Raw genomic sequence first — 20,389 nt, 5'->3', positions numbered from 1 at the left:
TCCATCATCTTCTTTATATCTAAAGCTGATCAAAGGATTCTTAACAGGAATCCTATACAGTGGAATGAGTAAATGTGCAGGCAATAGTTCCAGTCCTTTCCTTTGGGAAAATCCATTCCTTTAGATACTTGTTCCTCTCTATTTCCCATTCAATTGAGTCTAGTGTTCCTGATGGTTCATTTTCAATTGGGAACTATATAATTGATGATAATTCTCTCCTATTTGCTTCAATGGAATTTTTTGGGCATAATCCATCATCTTCTGTATATCTAAAGCAGATCAAAGGATTCTTAACAGGAATCCTATACAGTGGAATGAGTGAACGTTCAGGCTATATTTCCAGTTATTTCCTTTGGGAAAATCCATTCCTTTGGATATTTGTTCCTCTCAATTTCCCATTCTATTGAGTTTGTGTCACTGATATTTTCTTTTCAATTGGGAACTATATAGTTGATGGTAATTCTCTCCTGTTTCCTTAATGGAACTTTCTGGGCAAAATCCATCATCTTCTTTATATCTAAAGCTGAACAAAAGATTCTTAACAGGAATCCTATACAGTGGAATGAATCAATGTGCAGGCAATATTTCCAGTTCTTTCTTTGAGGAAAATCCATTCCTTTGGATACTTGTTCCTCTCTATTTCCCATTCAATTGAGTCTAGTGTTCCTGATGGTTCCTTTTAAATAGGGAACTATATAATTGATGTTAATTCTCTCCCATTTGCTTCAATGGAACTTTTTGGGCAAAATCCTTCATCTTCTGTATATCTAAAGCTGATCAAAGGATTCTTCCCAGGAATCCTATACAGTGGAATGAGTAAATGTGCAGGCAATACTTCCAGTCCTTTCCTTTTGGAAAATCCATTCCTTTAGATACTTGTTCCTCTCTATTTCCCATTCAATTGAGTCTAGTGTTCCTGATGGTTCCTTTTCAATAGGGAACTATATAATTGATGTTAATTCTCTCCCATTTGCTTCAATGGAACTTTTTGGGCAAAATCCATCATCTTCTGTATATCTAAAGCTGATCAAAGGATTCTTAATAGGAGTCCTATACAGTGGCATAAGTGAACGTGCAGGCTATAGTTCCAGTTATTTCCTTTGGGAAAATCCATTCCTTTGGATACCTGTTCCTCTCAATTTCCCATTCTATTGAGTCTGTGTCCCTGATGTTTCCTCTTCAATTGGGAACTATATAGTTGATGTTAATTCTCTCCCATTTGCTTCATTGGAATTTTTTGGGCAAAATCTATCATCTTCTGTATATCTAATTCAGATCAAAGGATTCTTAATAGGAATCCTACACAGTGGAATGAGTGAATGTGCAGGCAATAGTTCCAGTTATTTCCTTTGGGAAAATCCATTCCTTTGGATACTTGTTCCTCTCTATTTCCCATTCTATTGAGTCTGTGTCCCTGATGTTTCCTTTTCAATTGGGAACTATAGAGTTGATGTTAATTCTCTCCCATTTGCTTCAATGGAACTTTTTGGGCAAAATCCATCATCTTTATATCGAAAGATGATCAAAGGATTCTTAACAGGAATCCTATACAGTGGCATAAGTGAACGTGCAGGCTATAGTTCCAGTTAGTTCCTTTGGGAAAATCCATTCCTTTGGATACTTGTTCCTCTCTATTTCCCATTCTATTGAGTCTGTGTCCCTAATGATTCCTTTTGAATTGGGAACTATATAATTGATCTTAATTCTCTCCCATTTGCTTCAATGGAACTTTTTAGGCAAAATCCATCATCTTCTGTATATCTGAAGCAGATCAAAGGATTCTTCACCGGAATGCTACACAGTGGAATGAGTGAAAGTGCTGGCAATAGTTCTGTTATTTCCTTTGGGAAAATCCATTCCTTTGGATACTGGTTCCTCTCTATTAGGCATTCAATTGAGTCTAGTGTTCCTGATGTTTCCTTTTCAATTGGGAACTATATAGTTGATGTTAATGATCTCCTGTTTGCTTAATGGAACTTTCTGGGCAAAATCCATCATCTTCTTTATATCTAAAGCTGAACAAAAGATTCTTAACAGGAATCCTATACAGTGGAATGAATCAATGTGCAGGCAATATTTCCAGTTCTTTCTTTGAGGAAAATCCATTCCTTTGGATACTTGTTCCTCTCTATTTCCCATTCAATTGAGTCTAGTGTTCCTGATGGTTCCTTTTAAATAGGGAACTATATAATTGATGTTAATTCTCTCCCATTTGCTTCAATGGAACTTTTTGGGCAAAATCCTTCATCTTCTGTATATCTAAAGCTGATCAAAGGATTCTTACCAGGAATCCTATACAGTGGAATGAATAAATGTGCAGGCAATACTTCCAGTCCTTTCCTTTGGGAAAATCCATTCCTTTAGATACTTGTTCCTCTCTATTTCCCATTCAATTGAGTCTAGTGTTCCTGATGGTTCCTTTTCAATAGGGAACTATATAATTGATGTTAATTCTCTGCCATTTGTTTCAATGGAACTTTTTGGGCAAAATCCATCATCTTCTGTATATCTAAAGCTGGTCAAAGGATTCTTAATAGGAGTCCTATACAGTGGCATAAGTTAACGTGCAGGCTATAGTTCCAGTTATTTCCTTTGGGAAAATCCATTCCTTTGGATACTTGTTCCTCTCTATTTCCCATTCTATTGAGTCTGTGTCCCTGATGTTTCCTCTTCAATTGGGAACTATATAGTTGATGTTAATTCTCTCATGTTTGCTTAATGGAACTTTCTGGGCAAAATCCATCATCTTCTGTATATCTAAAGCACATCAAAGGATTCTTAACAGGAATCCTATACAGTGGAATGAGTGAACGTTCAGGCTATATTTCCAGTTATTTCCTTTGGGAAAATCCATTCCTTTGGATATTTGTTCCTCTCAATTTCCCATTCTATTGAATTTGTGTCACTGATATTTTCTTTTCAATTGGGAACTATATAGTTGATGGTAATTCTCTCCCATTTCCTTCAATGGAAATTTTTGGGAAAAATCCATCCTCTTATGTATATCTAAAGCTGATCAAAGGAGTCTTAATAGGAATCCTACACAGTGGAATGAGTGAATGTGCAGGCAATAGTTCCAGTTATTTCCTTTGGGAAAATCCATTCCTTTGGATACTTGTTCCTCTCTATTTCCCATTCTATTGAGTCTGTGTCCCTGATGTTTCCTTTTCAATTGGGAACTATAGAGTTGATGTTAATTCTCTCCCATTTGCTTCAATGGAACTTTTTGGGCAAAATCCATCATCTTCTGTATATCTGAAGCAGATCAAAGGATTCCTAACCGGAATCCTACACAGTGGAATGAGTGAAAGTGCTGGCAATAGTTCTGTTATTTCCTTTGGGAAAATCCATTCCTTTGGATACTGGTTCCTCTCTATTAGGCATTCAATTGAGTCTAGTGTTCCTGATGTTTCCTTTTCAATTGGGAACTATATAGTAGATGTTAATTCTCTCCCATTTGCTTCAATGTAACTTTTTGGGCAAAATTCATCATCTTCTTTATATCTAAAGCTGATCAAAGGATTCTTAACAGGAATCCTATACAGTGGAATGAGTAAATGTGCAAGCAATAGTTTCAGTCCTTTGCTTTGGGAAAATCCATTCCTTTAGATACTTGTTCCTCTCTATTTCCCATTCAATTGAGTCTAGTGTTCCTGATGTTTCCTTTTCAATGGGGAACTATATAATTGATGTTAATTCTCTCCCATTTGCTTCAATGGAACTTTTTGGGCAAAATCCATCATCTTCTGTATATATAAAGCTGATCAAAGGATTCTTACCAGGAATCCTATACAGTGGCATGAGTGAACGTGCAGGCTATAGTTCCAGTTATTTCCTTTGGGAAAATCCATTCCTTTGGATACTTGTTCCTCTCTATTAGCCATTCAATTGAGTCTAGTGTTCCTGATGTTTCCTTTTCAATTGGGAACTATATAGTTGATGTTAATTCTCTCCTGTTTGCTTAATGGAACTTTCTGGGCAAAATCCATCATCTTCTTTATATCTAAAGCTGAACAAAAGATTCTTAACAGGAATCCTATAGAGTGGAATGAATCAATGTGCAGGCAATATTTCCAGTTCTTTCTTTGAGGAAAATCCATTCCTTTGGATACTTGTTCCTATCTATTTCCCATTCTATTGAGTCTCTGTTCCTGATGTTTCCTTTGCATTTAAGAACATTATAGTTGATGATAATTCTCACTTATTTGCTTCAATGGAACATTTTGGGCAAAATATAGCTTCTTCTTTATATCTAAAGCTGATCAAAGGATTCTTAACAGGAATCCTATACAGTGGAATGAGTAAATGTGCAGGCAATAGTTCCAGTCCTTTCCTTTGGGAAAATCCATTCCTTTAGATACTTGTTCCTCTCTATTTCCCATTCAATTGAGTCTAGTGTCCCTGATGTTTCCTTTTCAATAGGGAACTATATAATTGAGGTTAATTCTCTCCCCTTTGCTTCAATGGAACTTTCTGGGCAAAATCCATCATCTTCTTTATATCTAAAGCTGATCAAAGGTTTCTTAACAAGAATCCTATACAGTGGCATAAGTGAACGTGCAGGCTATAGTTCCAGTTATTTCCTTTGGGAAAATCCATTCCTTTGGATACTTGTTCCTCTCTATTTCCCATTCTATTGAGTCTGTGTTCCTGATGTTTCCTTTGCATTTAAGAACATTATAGTTGATGATAATTCTCACTTATTTGCTTCAATGGAACTTTTTGGGCAAAATCCATCATCTTCTGTATATATAAAGCTGATCCAAGGATTCTTAACAGGAATCCTATACAGTGGAATGAGTAAATGTGCAGGCAATAGTTCCAGTCCTTTCCTTTGGGAAAATCCATTCCTTTAGATACTTGTTCCTCTCTATTTCCCGTTCAATTGAGTGTAGTGTTCCTGATGTTTCCTTTTCAATGGGGAACTATATAATTGATGTTAATTCTCTCCCATTTGCCTAAATGGAACTTTTTGGGCAAAATCCATCATCTTCTTTATATCTAAAGCTGATCAAAGGATTCTTAACAGGAATCCTATACAGTGGAATGAGTAAATGTGCAGGCAATAGTTCCAGTCCTTTCCTTTGGGAAAATCCATTCCTTTAGATACTTGTTCCTCTCTATTTCCCATTCAATTGAGTCTAGTGTTCCTGATGGTTCCTTTTCAATTGGGAACTATATAATTGATGATAATTCTCTCCTATTTGCTTCAATGGAATTTTTTGGGCATAATCCATCATCTTCTGTATATCTAAAGCAGATCAAAGGATTCTTAACAGGAATCCTATACAGTGGAATGAGTGAACGTTCAGGCTATATTTCCAGTTATTTCCTTTGGGAAAATCCATTCCTTTGGATATTTGTTCTTCTCAATTTCCCATTCTATTGAGTCTGTGTCCCTGATGTTTCCTTTTCAATTGGGAACTATATAGTTGATGTTAATTCTCTCCCATTTGCTTCAATGGAACTTTTTGGGAAAAATCCATCATCTTCTGTATATCTGAAGCAGATCAAAGGATTCCTAACCGGAATCCTACACAGTGGAATGAGTGAAAGTGCTGGCAATAGTTCTGTTATTTCCTTTGGGAAAATCCATTCCTTTGGATACTGGTTCCTCTCTATTAGGCATTCAATTGAGTCTAGTGTTCTGATGTTTCCTTTTCAATTGGGAACTATATAGTAGATGTTAATTCTCTCCCATTTGCTTCAATGTAACTTTTTGGGCAAAATTCATCATCTTCTTTATATCTAAAGCTGATCAAAGGATTCTTAACAGGAATACTATACAGTGGAATGAGTAAATGTGCAAGCAATAGTTCCAGTCCTTTGCTTTGGGAAAATCCATTCCTTTAGATACTTGTTCCTCTCTATTTCCCATTCAATTGAGTCTAGTGTTCCTGATGTTTCCTTTTCAATGGGGAACTATATAATTGATGTTAATTCTCTCCCATTTGCTTCAATGGAACTTTTTGGGCAAAATCCATCATCTTCTGTATATATAAAGCTGATCAAAGGATTCTTACCAGGAATCCTATACAGTGGCATGAGTGAACGTGCAGGCTATAGTTCCAGTTATTTCCTTTGGGAAAATCCATTCCTTTGGATACTTGTTCCTCTCTATTAGCCATTCAATTGAGTCTAGTGTTCCTGATGTTTCCTTTTCAATTGGGAACTATATAGTTGATGTTAATTCTCTCCTGTTTGCTTAATGGAACTTTCTGGGCAAAATCCATCATCTTCTTTATATCTAAAGCTGAACAAAAGATTCTTAACAGGAATCCTATAGAGTGGAATGAATCAATGTGCAGGCAATATTTCCAGTTCTTTCTTTGAGGAAAATCCATTCCTTTGGATACTTGTTCCTATCTATTTCCCATTCTATTGAGTCTCTGTTCCTGATGTTTCCTTTGCATTTAAGAACATTATAGTTGATGATAATTCTCACTTATTTGCTTCAATGGAACATTTTGGGCAAAATATAGCTTCTTCTTTATATCTAAAGCTGATCAAAGGATTCTTAACAGGAATCCTATACAGTGGAATGAGTAAATGTGCAGGCAATAGTTCCAGTCCTTTCCTTTGGGAAAATCCATTCCTTTAGATACTTGTTCCTCTCTATTTCCCATTCAATTGAGTCTAGTGTCCCTGATGTTTCCTTTTCAATAGGGAACTATATAATTGAGGTTAATTCTCTCCCCTTTGCTTCAATGGAACTTTCTGGGCAAAATCCATCATCTTCTTTATATCTAAAGCTGATCAAAGGTTTCTTAACAAGAATCCTATACAGTGGCATAAGTGAACGTGCAGGCTATAGTTCCAGTTATTTCCTTTGGGAAAATCCATTCCTTTGGATACTTGTTCCTCTCTATTTCCCATTCTATTGAGTCTGTGTTCCTGATGTTTCCTTTGCATTTAAGAACATTATAGTTGATGATAATTCTCACTTATTTGCTTCAATGGAACTTTTTGGGTAAAATCCATCATCTTCTGTATATATAAAGCTGATCCAAGGATTCTTAACAGGAATCCTATACAGTGGAATGAGTAAATGTGCAGGCAATAGTTCCAGTCCTTTCCTTTGGGAAAATCCATTCCTTTAGATACTTGTTCCTCTCTATTTCCCGTTCAATTGAGTGTAGTGTTCCTGATGTTTCCTTTTCAATGGGGAACTATATAATTGATGTTAATTCTCTCCCATTTGCCTAAATGGAACTTTTTGGGCAAAATCCATCATCTTCTTTATATCTAAAGCTGATCAAAGGATTCTTAACAGGAATCCTATACAGTGGAATGAGTAAATGTGCAGGCAATAGTTCCAGTCCTTTCCTTTGGGAAAATCCATTCCTTTAGATACTTGTTCCTCTCTATTTCCCATTCAATTGAGTCTAGTGTTCCTGATGGTTCATTTTCAATTGGGAACTATATAATTGATGATAATTCTCTCCTATTTGCTTCAATGGAATTTTTTGGGCATAATCCATCATCTTCTGTATATCTAAAGCAGATCAAAGGATTCTTAACAGGAATCCTATACAGTGGAATGAGTGAACGTTCAGGCTATATTTCCAGTTATTTCCTTTGGGAAAATCCATTCCTTTGGATATTTGTTCCTCTCAATTTCCCATTCTATTGAGTTTGTGTCACTGATATTTTCTTTTCAATTGGGAACTATATAGTTGATGGTAATTCTCTCCTGTTTCCTTAATGGAACTTTCTGGGCAAAATCCATCATCTTCTTTATATCTAAAGCTGAACAAAAGATTCTTAACAGGAATCCTATACAGTGGAATGAATCAATGTGCAGGCAATATTTCCAGTTCTTTCTTTGAGGAAAATCCATTCCTTTGGATACTTGTTCCTCTCTATTTCCCATTCAATTGAGTCTAGTGTTCCTGATGGTTCCTTTTAAATAGGGAACTATATAATTGATGTTAATTCTCTCCCATTTGCTTCAATGGAACTTTTTGGGCAAAATCCTTCATCTTCTGTATATCTAAAGCTGATCAAAGGATTCTTCCCAGGAATCCTATACAGTGGAATGAGTAAATGTGCAGGCAATACTTCCAGTCCTTTCCTTTTGGAAAATCCATTCCTTTAGATACTTGTTCCTCTCTATTTCCCATTCAATTGAGTCTAGTGTTCCTGATGGTTCCTTTTCAATAGGGAACTATATAATTGATGTTAATTCTCTCCCATTTGCTTCAATGGAACTTTTTGGGCAAAATCCATCATCTTCTGTATATCTAAAGCTGATCAAAGGATTCTTAATAGGAGTCCTATACAGTGGCATAAGTGAACGTGCAGGCTATAGTTCCAGTTATTTCCTTTGGGAAAATCCATTCCTTTGGATACCTGTTCCTCTCAATTTCCCATTCTATTGAGTCTGTGTCCCTGATGTTTCCTCTTCAATTGGGAACTATATAGTTGATGTTAATTCTCTCCCATTTGCTTCATTGGAATTTTTTGGGCAAAATCTATCATCTTCTGTATATCTAATTCAGATCAAAGGATTCTTAATAGGAATCCTACACAGTGGAATGAGTGAATGTGCAGGCAATAGTTCCAGTTATTTCCTTTGGGAAAATCCATTCCTTTGGATACTTGTTCCTCTCTATTTCCCATTCTATTGAGTCTGTGTCCCTGATGTTTCCTTTTCAATTGGGAACTATAGAGTTGATGTTAATTCTCTCCCATTTGCTTCAATGGAACTTTTTGGGCAAAATCCATCATCTTTATATCGAAAGATGATCAAAGGATTCTTAACAGGAATCCTATACAGTGGCATAAGTGAACGTGCAGGCTATAGTTCCAGTTAGTTCCTTTGGGAAAATCCATTCCTTTGGATACTTGTTCCTCTCTATTTCCCATTCTATTGAGTCTGTGTCCCTAATGATTCCTTTTGAATTGGGAACTATATAATTGATCTTAATTCTCTCCCATTTGCTTCAATGGAACTTTTTAGGCAAAATCCATCATCTTCTGTATATCTGAAGCAGATCAAAGGATTCTTCACCGGAATGCTACACAGTGGAATGAGTGAAAGTGCTGGCAATAGTTCTGTTATTTCCTTTGGGAAAATCCATTCCTTTGGATACTGGTTCCTCTCTATTAGGCATTCAATTGAGTCTAGTGTTCCTGATGTTTCCTTTTCAATTGGGAACTATATAGTTGATGTTAATGATCTCCTGTTTGCTTAATGGAACTTTCTGGGCAAAATCCATCATCTTCTTTATATCTAAAGCTGAACAAAAGATTCTTAACAGGAATCCTATACAGTGGAATGAATCAATGTGCAGGCAATATTTCCAGTTCTTTCTTTGAGGAAAATCCATTCCTTTGGATACTTGTTCCTCTCTATTTCCCATTCAATTGAGTCTAGTGTTCCTGATGGTTCCTTTTAAATAGGGAACTATATAATTGATGTTAATTCTCTCCCATTTGCTTCAATGGAACTTTTTGGGCAAAATCCTTCATCTTCTGTATATCTAAAGCTGATCAAAGGATTCTTACCAGGAATCCTATACAGTGGAATGAATAAATGTGCAGGCAATACTTCCAGTCCTTTCCTTTGGGAAAATCCATTCCTTTAGATACTTGTTCCTCTCTATTTCCCATTCAATTGAGTCTAGTGTTCCTGATGGTTCCTTTTCAATAGGGAACTATATAATTGATGTTAATTCTCTGCCATTTGTTTCAATGGAACTTTTTGGGCAAAATCCATCATCTTCTGTATATCTAAAGCTGGTCAAAGGATTCTTAATAGGAGTCCTATACAGTGGCATAAGTTAACGTGCAGGCTATAGTTCCAGTTATTTCCTTTGGGAAAATCCATTCCTTTGGATACTTGTTCCTCTCTATTTCCCATTCTATTGAGTCTGTGTCCCTGATGTTTCCTCTTCAATTGGGAACTATATAGTTGATGTTAATTCTCTCATGTTTGCTTAATGGAACTTTCTGGGCAAAATCCATCATCTTCTGTATATCTAAAGCACATCAAAGGATTCTTAACAGGAATCCTATACAGTGGAATGAGTGAACGTTCAGGCTATATTTCCAGTTATTTCCTTTGGGAAAATCCATTCCTTTGGATATTTGTTCCTCTCAATTTCCCATTCTATTGAATTTGTGTCACTGATATTTTCTTTTCAATTGGGAACTATATAGTTGATGGTAATTCTCTCCCATTTCCTTCAATGGAAATTTTTGGGAAAAATCCATCCTCTTATGTATATCTAAAGCTGATCAAAGGAGTCTTAATAGGAATCCTACACAGTGGAATGAGTGAATGTGCAGGCAATAGTTCCAGTTATTTCCTTTGGGAAAATCCATTCCTTTGGATACTTGTTCCTCTCTATTTCCCATTCTATTGAGTCTGTGTCCCTGATGTTTCCTTTTCAATTGGGAACTATAGAGTTGATGTTAATTCTCTCCCATTTGCTTCAATGGAACTTTTTGGGCAAAATCCATCATCTTCTGTATATCTGAAGCAGATCAAAGGATTCCTAACCGGAATCCTACACAGTGGAATGAGTGAAAGTGCTGGCAATAGTTCTGTTATTTCCTTTGGGAAAATCCATTCCTTTGGATACTGGTTCCTCTCTATTAGGCATTCAATTGAGTCTAGTGTTCCTGATGTTTCCTTTTCAATTGGGAACTATATAGTAGATGTTAATTCTCTCCCATTTGCTTCAATGTAACTTTTTGGGCAAAATTCATCATCTTCTTTATATCTAAAGCTGATCAAAGGATTCTTAACAGGAATACTATACAGTGGAATGAGTAAATGTGCAAGCAATAGTTCCAGTCCTTTGCTTTGGGAAAATCCATTCCTTTAGATACTTGTTCCTCTCTATTTCCCATTCAATTGAGTCTAGTGTTCCTGATGTTTCCTTTTCAATGGGGAACTATATAATTGATGTTAATTCTCTCCCATTTGCTTCAATGGAACTTTTTGGGCAAAATCCATCATCTTCTGTATATATAAAGCTGATCAAAGGATTCTTACCAGGAATCCTATACAGTGGCATGAGTGAACGTGCAGGCTATAGTTCCAGTTATTTCCTTTGGGAAAATCCATTCCTTTGGATACTTGTTCCTCTCTATTAGCCATTCAATTGAGTCTAGTGTTCCTGATGTTTCCTTTTCAATTGGGAACTATATAGTTGATGTTAATTCTCTCCTGTTTGCTTAATGGAACTTTCTGGGCAAAATCCATCATCTTCTTTATATCTAAAGCTGAACAAAAGATTCTTAACAGGAATCCTATAGAGTGGAATGAATCAATGTGCAGGCAATATTTCCAGTTCTTTCTTTGAGGAAAATCCATTCCTTTGGATACTTGTTCCTATCTATTTCCCATTCTATTGAGTCTCTGTTCCTGATGTTTCCTTTGCATTTAAGAACATTATAGTTGATGATAATTCTCACTTATTTGCTTCAATGGAACATTTTGGGCAAAATATAGCTTCTTCTTTATATCTAAAGCTGATCAAAGGATTCTTAACAGGAATCCTATACAGTGGAATGAGTAAATGTGCAGGCAATAGTTCCAGTCCTTTCCTTTGGGAAAATCCATTCCTTTAGATACTTGTTCCTCTCTATTTCCCATTCAATTGAGTCTAGTGTCCCTGATGTTTCCTTTTCAATAGGGAACTATATAATTGAGGTTAATTCTCTCCCCTTTGCTTCAATGGAACTTTCTGGGCAAAATCCATCATCTTCTTTATATCTAAAGCTGATCAAAGGTTTCTTAACAAGAATCCTATACAGTGGCATAAGTGAACGTGCAGGCTATAGTTCCAGTTATTTCCTTTGGGAAAATCCATTCCTTTGGATACTTGTTCCTCTCTATTTCCCATTCTATTGAGTCTGTGTTCCTGATGTTTCCTTTGCATTTAAGAACATTATAGTTGATGATAATTCTCACTTATTTGCTTCAATGGAACTTTTTGGGTAAAATCCATCATCTTCTGTATATATAAAGCTGATCCAAGGATTCTTAACAGGAATCCTATACAGTGGAATGAGTAAATGTGCAGGCAATAGTTCCAGTCCTTTCCTTTGGGAAAATCCATTCCTTTAGATACTTGTTCCTCTCTATTTCCCGTTCAATTGAGTGTAGTGTTCCTGATGTTTCCTTTTCAATGGGGAACTATATAATTGATGTTAATTCTCTCCCATTTGCCTAAATGGAACTTTTTGGGCAAAATCCATCATCTTCTTTATATCTAAAGCTGATCAAAGGATTCTTAACAGGAATCCTATACAGTGGAATGAGTAAATGTGCAGGCAATAGTTCCAGTCCTTTCCTTTGGGAAAATCCATTCCTTTAGATACTTGTTCCTCTCTATTTCCCATTCAATTGAGTCTAGTGTTCCTGATGGTTCATTTTCAATTGGGAACTATATAATTGATGATAATTCTCTCCTATTTGCTTCAATGGAATTTTTTGGGCATAATCCATCATCTTCTGTATATCTAAAGCAGATCAAAGGATTCTTAACAGGAATCCTATACAGTGGAATGAGTGAACGTTCAGGCTATATTTCCAGTTATTTCCTTTGGGAAAATCCATTCCTTTGGATATTTGTTCCTCTCAATTTCCCATTCTATTGAGTTTGTGTCACTGATATTTTCTTTTCAATTGGGAACTATATAGTTGATGGTAATTCTCTCCTGTTTCCTTAATGGAACTTTCTGGGCAAAATCCATCATCTTCTTTATATCTAAAGCTGAACAAAAGATTCTTAACAGGAATCCTATACAGTGGAATGAATCAATGTGCAGGCAATATTTCCAGTTCTTTCTTTGAGGAAAATCCATTCCTTTGGATACTTGTTCCTCTCTATTTCCCATTCAATTGAGTCTAGTGTTCCTGATGGTTCCTTTTAAATAGGGAACTATATAATTGATGTTAATTCTCTCCCATTTGCTTCAATGGAACTTTTTGGGCAAAATCCTTCATCTTCTGTATATCTAAAGCTGATCAAAGGATTCTTCCCAGGAATCCTATACAGTGGAATGAGTAAATGTGCAGGCAATACTTCCAGTCCTTTCCTTTTGGAAAATCCATTCCTTTAGATACTTGTTCCTCTCTATTTCCCATTCAATTGAGTCTAGTGTTCCTGATGGTTCCTTTTCAATAGGGAACTATATAATTGATGTTAATTCTCTCCCATTTGCTTCAATGGAACTTTTTGGGCAAAATCCATCATCTTCTGTATATCTAAAGCTGATCAAAGGATTCTTAATAGGAGTCCTATACAGTGGCATAAGTGAACGTGCAGGCTATAGTTCCAGTTATTTCCTTTGGGAAAATCCATTCCTTTGGATACCTGTTCCTCTCAATTTCCCATTCTATTGAGTCTGTGTCCCTGATGTTTCCTCTTCAATTGGGAACTATATAGTTGATGTTAATTCTCTCCCATTTGCTTCATTGGAATTTTTTGGGCAAAATCTATCATCTTCTGTATATCTAATTCAGATCAAAGGATTCTTAATAGGAATCCTACACAGTGGAATGAGTGAATGTGCAGGCAATAGTTCCAGTTATTTCCTTTGGGAAAATCCATTCCTTTGGATACTTGTTCCTCTCTATTTCCCATTCTATTGAGTCTGTGTCCCTGATGTTTCCTTTTCAATTGGGAACTATAGAGTTGATGTTAATTCTCTCCCATTTGCTTCAATGGAACTTTTTGGGCAAAATCCATCATCTTTATATCGAAAGATGATCAAAGGATTCTTAACAGGAATCCTATACAGTGGCATAAGTGAACGTGCAGGCTATAGTTCCAGTTAGTTCCTTTGGGAAAATCCATTCCTTTGGATACTTGTTCCTCTCTATTTCCCATTCTATTGAGTCTGTGTCCCTAATGATTCCTTTTGAATTGGGAACTATATAATTGATCTTAATTCTCTCCCATTTGCTTCAATGGAACTTTTTAGGCAAAATCCATCATCTTCTGTATATCTGAAGCAGATCAAAGGATTCTTCACCGGAATGCTACACAGTGGAATGAGTGAAAGTGCTGGCAATAGTTCTGTTATTTCCTTTGGGAAAATCCATTCCTTTGGATACTGGTTCCTCTCTATTAGGCATTCAATTGAGTCTAGTGTTCCTGATGTTTCCTTTTCAATTGGGAACTATATAGTTGATGTTAATGATCTCCTGTTTGCTTAATGGAACTTTCTGGGCAAAATCCATCATCTTCTTTATATCTAAAGCTGAACAAAAGATTCTTAACAGGAATCCTATACAGTGGAATGAATCAATGTGCAGGCAATATTTCCAGTTCTTTCTTTGAGGAAAATCCATTCCTTTGGATACTTGTTCCTCTCTATTTCCCATTCAATTGAGTCTAGTGTTCCTGATGGTTCCTTTTAAATAGGGAACTATATAATTGATGTTAATTCTCTCCCATTTGCTTCAATGGAACTTTTTGGGCAAAATCCTTCATCTTCTGTATATCTAAAGCTGATCAAAGGATTCTTACCAGGAATCCTATACAGTGGAATGAATAAATGTGCAGGCAATACTTCCAGTCCTTTCCTTTGGGAAAATCCATTCCTTTAGATACTTGTTCCTCTCTATTTCCCATTCAATTGAGTCTAGTGTTCCTGATGGTTCCTTTTCAATAGGGAACTATATAATTGATGTTAATTCTCTGCCATTTGTTTCAATGGAACTTTTTGGGCAAAATCCATCATCTTCTGTATATCTAAAGCTGGTCAAAGGATTCTTAATAGGAGTCCTATACAGTGGCATAAGTTAACGTGCAGGCTATAGTTCCAGTTATTTCCTTTGGGAAAATCCATTCCTTTGGATACTTGTTCCTCTCTATTTCCCATTCTATTGAGTCTGTGTCCCTGATGTTTCCTCTTCAATTGGGAACTATATAGTTGATGTTAATTCTCTCATGTTTGCTTAATGGAACTTTCTGGGCAAAATCCATCATCTTCTGTATATCTAAAGCACATCAAAGGATTCTTAACAGGAATCCTATACAGTGGAATGAGTGAACGTTCAGGCTATATTTCCAGTTATTTCCTTTGGGAAAATCCATTCCTTTGGATATTTGTTCCTCTCAATTTCCCATTCTATTGAATTTGTGTCACTGATATTTTCTTTTCAATTGGGAACTATATAGTTGATGGTAATTCTCTCCCATTTCCTTCAATGGAAATTTTTGGGAAAAATCCATCCTCTTATGTATATCTAAAGCTGATCAAAGGAGTCTTAATAGGAATCCTACACAGTGGAATGAGTGAATGTGCAGGCAATAGTTCCAGTTATTTCCTTTGGGAAAATCCATTCCTTTGGATACTTGTTCCTCTCTATTTCCCATTCTATTGAGTCTGTGTCCCTGATGTTTCCTTTTCAATTGGGAACTATAGAGTTGATGTTAATTCTCTCCCATTTGCTTCAATGGAACTTTTTGGGCAAAATCCATCATCTTTATATCGAAAGATGATCAAAGGATTCTTAACAGGAATCCTATACAGTGGCATAAGTGAACGTGCAGGCTATAGTTCCAGTTAGTTCCTTTGGGAAAATCCATTCCTTTGGATACTTGTTCCTCTCTATTTCCCATTCTATTGAGTCTGTGTCCCTAATGATTCCTTTTGAATTGGGAACTATATAATTGATCTTAATTCTCTCCCATTTGCTTCAATGGAACTTTTTAGGCAAAATCCATCATCTTCTGTATATCTGAAGCTGATCAAAGGATTCTTAACAGGAATCCTATACAATGGCATGAGTGAACGTGCCGGCTATAGTTCCAGTTATTTCCTTTGGGAAAATCCATTCCTTTGGATACTTGTTCCTCTCTATTAGCCATTCAATTGAGTCTAGTGTTCCTGATGTTTCCTTTTCAATTGGGAACTATATAGTTGATGTTAATTCTCTCCTGTTTCCTTAATGGAACTTTCTGGGCAAAATCCATCATCTTCTTTATATCTAAAGCTGAACAAAAGATTCTTAACAGGAATCCTATACAGTGGAATGAATCAATGTGCAGGCAATATTTCCAGTTCTTTCTTTGAGGAAAATCCATTCCTTTGGATACTTGTTCCTCTCTATTTCCCATTCAATTGAGTCTAGTGTTCCTGATGGTTCCTTTTCAATAGGGAACTCTGTAATTGATGTTAATCCTCTCCCATTTGCTTCAATGGAAATTTTTGGGCAAAATCCATCATCTTCTTTATATCTAAAGCTGATCAAAGGATTCTTAACAGGAATCCTATACAATGGAATGAGTAAATGTACAAGCTATAGTTCCAGTCCTTTCCTTTGGGAAAATCCATTCCTTTAGATACTTGTTCCTCTCTATTTCCCATTTAATTGAGTCTAGTGTTCCTGATGGTTCCTTTTCAATAGGGAACTATATAATTGATATTAATTCCCTCAAATTTGCTTCAATGGAACTTTTTGGGCAAAATCCATCATCTTCTGTATATATAAAGCTGATCCAAGGATTCTTAACAGGAATCCTATACAGTGGAATGAGTAAATGTGCAGGCAATAGTTCCAGTCCTTTCCTTTGGGAAAATCCATTCCTTTAGATACTTGTTCCTCTGTATTAGCCATTCAATTGAGTCTAGTGTTCCTGATGTTTCCTTTTCAATTGGGAACTATATAGTTGTTGTTAATTCTCTCCTGTTTGCTTAATGGAACTTAATGGGCAAAATCCATCATCTTCTTTATATCTAAAGCTGAACAAAAGATTCTTAACAGGAATCCTATACAGTGGAATGAATCAATGTGCAGGCAATATTTCCAGTTCTTTCTTTGAGGAAAATCCATTCCTTTGGATACTTGTTCCTCTATATTTCCCATTCTATTGAGTCTGTGTTCCTGATGTTTCCTTTGCATTTAAGAACATTATAGTTGATGATAATTCTCACTTATTTGCTTCAATGGAACATTTTGGGCAAAATATATCTTCTTCTTTATATCTAAAGCTGATCAAAGGATTCTTAACAGGAATCCTATACAGTGGAATGAGTAAATATGCAGGCAATAGTTCCAGTCCTTTCCTTTGGGAAAATCCATTCCTTTAGATACTTGTTCCTCTCTATATCCCATTCAATTGAGTCTAGTGTTCCTGATGTTTCCTTTTCAATGGGGAACTATATAATTGATGTTAATTCTCTCCCCTTTGCTTCAATGGAACTTTTTGGGCAAAATCCATCATCTTCTTTATATCTAAAGCTGATCAAAGGATTCTTAACAGGAATCCTATACAATGGAATCAGTAAATGTGCAAGCTATAGTTCCAGTCCTTTCCTTTGGGAAAATCCATTCCTTTAGATACTTGTTCCTCTCTATTTCCCTTTCAATTTAGTCTAGTGTTCCTGATGGTTCCTTTTCAATAGGTAAGTATATAATTGATGTTAATTCTCTCCCATTTGCCTCAATGGAACTTTTTGGGCAAAATCCATCATCTTCTTTATATCTAAAGCTGATCAAAGGATTCTTAACAGGAATCCTATACAGTGGAATGAGTAAATGTGCAGGCAATAGTTCCAGTCCTTTCCTTTGGGAAAATCCATTCCTTTAGATACTTGTTCCTCTCTATTTCCCGTTCAATTGAGTGTAGTGTTCCTGATGTTTCCTTTTCAATGGGGAACTATATAATTGATGTTAATTCTCTCCCATTTGCCTCAATGGAACTTTTTGGGCAAAATCCATCATCTTCTTTATATCTAAAGCTGATCAAAGGATTCTTAACAGGAATCCTATACAGTGGAATGAGTAAATGTGCAGGCAATAGTTCCAGTCCTTTCCTTTGGGAAAATCCATTCCTTTAGATACTTGTTCCTCTCTATTTCCCATTCAATTGAGTCTAGTGTTCCTGATGGTTCATTTTCAATTGGGAACTATATAATTGATGATAATTCTCTCCTATTTGCTTCAATGGAATTTTTTGGGCATAATCCATCATCTTCTGTATATCTAAAGCAGATCAAAGGATTCTTAACAGGAATCCTATACAGTGGAATGAGTGAACGTTCAGGCTATATTTCCAGTTATTTCCTTTGGGAAAATCCATTCCTTTGGATATTTGTTCCTCTCAATTTCCCATTCTATTGAATTTGTGTCACTGATATTTTCTTTTCAATTGGGAACTATATAGTTGATGGTAATTCTCTCCCATTTCCTTCAATGGAAATTTTTGGGAAAAATCCATCCTCTTATGTATATCTAAAGCTGATCAAAGGAGTCTTAACAGGAATACTATACAGTGGAATGAGTGAATGAGCTGGCAATAGTTCCAGTCCTTTCCTTTGGGAAAATCCATTCCTTTAGATACTTGTTCCTCTCTATTTCCCATTCAATTGAGTCTAGTGTTCCTGATGGTTCCTTTTCAATAGGGAACTATATAGTTGATGTTAATCCTCTCCCATTTGCTTCAATGGAACTTTTTGGGCAAAATCCATCATCTTCTTTATATCTAAAGCTGATCAAAGGATTCTTAACAGGAATCCTATACAGTGGAATGGGTAAATGTGCAGGCAATAGTTCCAGTCCTTTCCTTTGTGAAAATCCATTCCTTTAGATACTTGTTCCTCTCTATTTCCCATTCAATTTAGTCTAGTGTTCCTGATGGTTCCTTTTCAATAAGGAACTATATAATTGATGTTAATTCTCTCCCCTTTGCTTCAATGGAACTTTTTGGGCAAAATCCATCAACTTCTTTATATCTAAAGCTGATCAAAGGATTCTTAACAGGAATCCTATACAGTGGAATGAATCAATGTGCAGGCAATATTTCCAGTTCTTTCTTTGAGGAAAATCCATTACTTTGGATACTTGTTCCTCTCTATTTCCCATTCAATTGAGTATAGTGTTCCTGATGGTTCCTTTTCAATTGGGAACTATATAATTGATGTTAATTCTCTCTCTTTGCTTCAATGGACCTTTCTGGGTAAAATCCATCATCTTCTTTATATCTAAAGCTGATCAAAGGATTCTTAACAGGAATCCTATACAGTGGAATGAGTAAATGTGCAGGCAATAGTTCCAGTCCTTTCCTTTGGGAAAATCCATTCCTTTAGATACTTGTTCCTCTCTATATCCCATTCAATTGAGTCCAGTGTTCCTGATGTTTCCTTTTCAATGGGGAACTATATAATTGATGTAAATTCTCTCCCCTTTGCTTCAATGGAACTTTCTGGGCAAAATCCATCATCTTCTTTATATCTAAAGCTGATCAAAGGATTCTTAACAGGAATCCTATACAGTGGAATGAATCAATGTGCAGGCAATATTTCCAGTTCTTTCTTTGAGGAAAATCCATTCCTTTGGATACTTGTTCCTCTCTATTAGCCTTTCAATTGAGTCTAGTGTTCCTGATGGTTCCTTTTCAATTGGGAACTATGTAATTGATGTTAATTCTCTCCCGTTTGCTTCAATGGAACTTTCTGGGTAAAATCCATCATCTTCTTTATATCTAAAGCTGATCAAAGGATTCTTAACTGGAACCCTGTACAGTGGAATGAGTAAATGTGCAGGCAATAGTTCCAGTCCTTTCCTTTGGGAAAATCCATTCCTTTAGAATATTGTTCCTCTCTATTTCCCATTCAATTGAGTCTAGTGTTCCTGATGGTTCCTTTTAAATAGGGAACTATATAATTGATGTTAATTCTCTCCCATTTGCTTCAATGGAACTTTTTGGGCAAAATCCTTCATCTTCTGTATATCTAAAGCTGATCAAAGGATTCTTACCAGGAATCCTATACAGTGGAATGAATAAATGTGCAGGCAATAGTTCCAGTCCTTTCCTTTGGGAAAATCCATTCCTTTAGATACTTGTTCCTCTCTATTTCCCATTCAATTGAGTCTAGTGTTCCTGATGGTTCCTTTTCAATTGGGAACTATATAATTGATGATAATTCTCTCCTATTTGCTTCAATGGAATTTTTTGGGCATAATCCATCATCTTCTGTATATCTAAAGCAGATCAAAGGATTCTTAACAGGAATCCTATACAGTGGAATGAGTGAACGTTCAGGCTATATTTCCAGTTATTTCCTTTGGGAAAATCCATTCCTTTGGATATTTGTTCTTCTCAATTTCCCATTCTATTGAGTCTGTGTCCCTGATGTTTCCTTTTCAATTGGGAACTATATAGTAGATGTTAATTCTCTCCCATTTGCTTCAATGTAACTTTTTGGGCAAAATTCATCATCTTCTTTATATCTAAAGCTGATCAAAGGATTCTTAACAGGAATACTATACAGTGGAATGAGTAAATGTGCAGGCAATAGTTCCAGTCCTTTCCTTTGGGAAAATCCATTCCTTTAGATACTTGTTCCTCTCTTTTTCCCATTCAATTGAGTCTAGTGTTCCTGATGTTTCCTTTTCAATGGGGAACTATATAATTGA

The sequence above is a fragment of the Sminthopsis crassicaudata genome, chromosome 6 (assembly GCF_048593235.1).
Source record: "Sminthopsis crassicaudata isolate SCR6 chromosome 6, ASM4859323v1, whole genome shotgun sequence".
Taxonomy (NCBI): domain Eukaryota; kingdom Metazoa; phylum Chordata; class Mammalia; order Dasyuromorphia; family Dasyuridae; genus Sminthopsis; species Sminthopsis crassicaudata.
This window is presented reverse-complemented; position numbering follows the sequence as displayed.